Genomic DNA, 5,025 nt, shown 5'->3' with positions numbered 1-5,025 from the left:
TTTCTGTCGAGACATTCTTTTAAATGTACACCTTGTTGCCAGGAAGTCGGCATCTGTCTGAACTGTTAATGCAGGTCATTAAACTTTAGAAACAACTTTTGGCCATGACTCTGATCAGAAGTAGTGCACTATGTAGGGTACATACTGCCATTTAGGACACAGCCTGTGACTGAGTCAGATGCCTTCAATTGGTCTGAAACACCACGGTCCCATTTCTATATGGTTGTGTGGTTAAATAATCAATTGACGGTGCGGTGGTGTGAGAGGTAGAGCCTGGGTATAGCAATTTGCCATCTGATGAGCACTCATGTATTCTTATGCCTCTCTGCCCGACTGGCCCTGGTTCTCCAGTCAGAAGGCATTTCTCCTAATGGTGCTTCAACATGCTCTTCATAATGGTTAATTAGTTGTGAGTCACAATCACTGCAGCTCCCAGTTTATCTGCTCCCTTTATCCCTCCTGATCAGGAGAAAGAGGAAGCCTATGGGAGGAGAGAAAAGGTTGGAGAACAGCTTTATAGTTGATGAGATGGATGGGTAGGTTTTTGCATCTGTTCTTTAAAATACAAAATGTAACCTAGTTTCTATTGTAGCTGTGCAGACAGTTCACATGAAATAGTCTGATACGACTCTGAGCATAGTGTGATAATGTGGCAGTGGATGGCTAAGTGCAACACTGCTGCCTTCCTAAGACCAAGTCATTTAGTCATGGATCCAGAAATGCCTAGGCTTTTTTGGGGCCAGTGGTATTAACAGTGCTTCTTGAGTATGTTGTGTTACGGTGCAAAGGGTTGTCAGGTTGGAATTTCCACTCTGTCACAACTACAGGGGGGATGTTAGAAGGTCGGAGTGTTGGAAGATTGGAATGGAAGGTTGGAATGGATCTGACGGGAAGGTTGGGATGTTGGAAGGTTAGAATGTTGGGATGTTAGAAGGTTGAAATGGAAGGTTTGAGTGGAACTGAAGGTTGGAATGAAACTGACTGGAAGGTTGGAATGGAACTGACCGGAAGGTTTGAATGTTGGGATGTTGGAAGGTTGGAATGGAAGGTTGGAATGGAACTAACAGCTGGAAGGTGCTGTATATTGGTACCATTAGACTTCCAGGTGAGTGGATTTTAGGAAACATACTGTACAAGGGAAATCGTCTCCCCTCTCGAAAATGAAGAGAGCTCTCAACCTTTAAATGTGGTGTATCTTGTCAGATCCCCCAGACTCCAAGGCACCATCACTAATCAAGCGTTCACTTCTATGTTTCCAGGTATGTGCTTTTCCACAGCATTTGTGTGTGCAACCAACAATGACCAGAATCGTCCATGGGGGTACGTGCTCATTGGCGGGTCAGAGGTTATGTCATGGGTCCTCCCATTTAGGTGAATACTCGTTTTCTATAAAATGTTGCAGATTGGAATTTTCCATCTTGTGATTGGTTGAGTTCAGGCAATAAATGTTATACGTTTAGACAAGTAATTACAGTTGGGTAAGGTTATATGAGTTGGATTAAGTTTGGGTAAGAAATGTTACAGGTTAAAATTAGAAACCAGGTTAAGGGTTGGAGTAAGATTAGAAAACAAATTAAACCACACCGGGATTCGAACTAGCAATATTGTGTATGGGAATCCCACTGTAAACTCCAACCACTGACGCTTGAACTTTCATCCACTCAGCTAAAATGTGGAAGTCAAAATACTTGGAATAAAACCTCAATTTTATCATAGTTCCGTAAGTACGACTGAAAATCACGTCACCACTGAAGCAGTCGTATTTGAGTGTCTTGGCGTTATCCTTTTGCGATACATAATTGGCTTCAAAACTTACCTCGCTTATCTCTTCCCTTTTTCAAGTCCCTTTGTTAATAATGCATAGTCGCAGTGAAACGGAAATGTTCGACTTGAATGCATTTGCACTAACTACCCTGTGTGTATTTCCCTCTCCCTCTCATCCAGGTCAGTGTCACTGTGTTGGGAACAAAGCGGGCCTAGGAATACACTTCTAACTTGATAGGTAGTGTGAGTTACCTGTACCAGGTATCAGTAGTGTGAGCAGTTGCCAGAAACACTATGCTTCGAAAGAACCGAGACATTTGGAATAGCATTTACAAGACCTCCTTCATTTATATGGGTATTGATGCATTAGCAAACTCATTTTTTCTTTCACCCAACATATACCATATTTGTTCTCCAATTACACAAAACCAGTTTGTTTTTTATACACATTACTTCCTTTTTGTCTAACTGTTTTTTTCATGTTGCTTCAAATCCCAATTAATATTACAGGAGTAGCCTACTCTGAAATGACAAAATTCACATGGCCATCCCACTGTGCACATACATCAGTTCAACGTCTTGTTTTCATTTGGTTGAGTTGTGAACTAACGTTAATTCAATAACAACAAAAATGGCCATGTCTTTGGATTAAGGTAAAACATTGGGTGAAAAAAGTTCTATCAGTTTTCCACGTTGATTCAACGTTGTCACATTGGATTTTTGTTGTTGAAATGATGTGGAAACAACATTGGTTCCAACTGTTTTTGCCCAGAGGGAGTGAATGTCATGCATTGACTACAACACAATGGATTGGATACTCGTTATGTCTAAGTCGGAACTAGGAAACTCTGAAATTTCCGACTTGCTAACTAACTGGTTGATCGCGGCACGTGTATAACTATAACCAGTTAGCAAGTCAGAGTTTCCTAGTTCCGATTAGCACTTGAATGCGGCAATATTTAATATCCCTTTCTATATAGGTTGTGTTTTGAAACTATTGTCATCTGTTCGAACGCTGTACCTGATTTACAATAGAAAAGCTAAAACTTTGTCATTGTGAAAAATGATATGTTCTTAAGTGCCTTACCTGTATAAATGAAAAAATAAATAAACAACATCAAGATGAGCAATAAGGGGACTTGAACAGCGTGTTTATTACCCTATTTACTTATGAGAGGTTGTCTAAGAGGACTATCTGCTGAGACAATGTGGTAAACAGTATACCAAAAGTGTCACACGATTTCTGTTTTTTTAACGTGTCAAAACATTTTGAAACGTTTTCCGTTGCATGCACTAATGAACACTACCCATGAGTTTTAAAGATTAAATGTTCTCAACTTAATGGACTGAAACAGGGAGGGACAACCTGGACTTGTTCAATAGGAAACTCTGATTTCCGTGTCAAAACATTTTGAAAACGTTTTCTGTTGTATGCCGTAACGAACACTACCCAGGAATTGTAAAGATCCAATTTACTTAACTCAATAACATGATATACAATACACTTGAATAAAGCTCTACTTTGTCACTTTGAAATAATAAATAGACGTATTAAACACTGAAGGGGACCTGGTATTTATTTACTTTTATTTAACCTTTATTTAACTAGGCAAATCTCTAACACTTCTGATTCTCTACAATTGATTAATGGGCACCAGTAATGATTTGTATCATACAAATAAATGATTTGGTCGGTGCTTATTTTTGTCCTGTTTCAGGAAATGTGTTTTATTTTTCAAATTCAAACGCCCCCTGAGACACCCTCGGATAATGGTGTCACAGCCAGCCATTAGGGTTAAATGTCTTGCTCAAGGGCACCGATTGATTTTTTCCCCCTTGTTAGCTCCACTAGCGACCTTTCAGTCACTGTCCCAACGCTCTAACCGCTAGGCTACCTGCCGTGGGTATTGGCATCAATGCCATTCACTGTGAATATCCACATCAGGAGCCCCTTGTCTTGGGGCCATGGCAGTTTTATCATGATCATGAGTCATGATGCTACCAACTGTGCACAACATAAAACATAAATGTCAGAGTAAAGTGTATGCTCCAAGGGATCATTCTATTAATACTTAAATTGCTATGATCCTCTTCTTAAACATAAGGAAGCAGGATCACTTGACAACCACTACAGTCAGGTACAACCATAGAGATGATATAATTCATGAATATATACATAGGATCTCTATGGGTGCAATAGTCAGAAATATTCATATACAATATCTGTTGTTGGAGCTAAAACACTCAAAACAATTATTGAGTAATAACTAATGAATGCACAACCATCTGTTATGCTGTATTGCGCAACAGGCGTTGTAAAGTGTCTGTATGAATGGGAAGTGTTTTTGACAGGAACCCACATGTGGGAAAGACTTCCGCCAATTGGAAGATTTGGATCACACTTATGACTTTTATCTAAAACTGCTCTCAGTGTAGAATCTTTGTTGGGCCTAGTGAATAATAGTCAGTCTATAGGCCTCTTGTTGATGTATGATTCACACTGTAATCCTCACATGTTGCCTAAAACTGAGTCTGGAGTCAAACGAGCAAACGATGCAATATTAGTTTTCTACATGAGTTAACAACTCTTATGGTGTTGCTAGGGTTAGGATGATCATCACCACGGACTATCCTTCCTCACAGGCTGTGGGAAGTCAGTATTCACTCTATCGTGAAGTGTCCACCTTGCGTACAGAGCAGCTTCTCCGATGTGTAAGAGAACGACAAATCCCACTGCTGCCACCAGTATAGCAGGCAGCGTGGACGTTGCATTGGGGACTCGAGCATGTGCTGCAGAAACAAGCTTCTAATTGACAGTATCACAAAAGCCTGGGCCTCTGGGCAGGACAACGCTCACATCGGTTAAACAGGTAGCCTTTGGGCCTGGCTTAACCGGTGATCAAAATGAAGCCTTTTGAGGATCAATTCTATGACCAAAGGCTCTTTCTGATTCATATCAACTCATGGTACCAGCATTCAAGACAAGTCTAGGTGAATACATGTCATGGTTTGCTTTAATCCCCCAAGACAATCACTGTTCTAATTGGACCATACTGTCTGGGACCCAGGGAAATTGCACGTTGCTATGGTCTGGTTGGCATGGTGACATAAGATATGATGCAAATATTCATCTTGCAGAAGAAATTGTTTTAGAGTGGAATGACTAGACATATCTGATGACGATGGTGACAGAACACTTCATCAAATATTCTTGACCGGCCCCTCCCATAGGCTTAACGTTACCCTGGTTTACGTGATGAC

The sequence above is a fragment of the Oncorhynchus mykiss genome, chromosome 15 (genome assembly GCF_057628025.1).
Source record: "Oncorhynchus mykiss isolate SJ-2025 chromosome 15, ASM5762802v1, whole genome shotgun sequence".
Lineage (NCBI taxonomy): Eukaryota > Metazoa > Chordata > Actinopteri > Salmoniformes > Salmonidae > Oncorhynchus > Oncorhynchus mykiss.
This window is presented reverse-complemented; position numbering follows the sequence as displayed.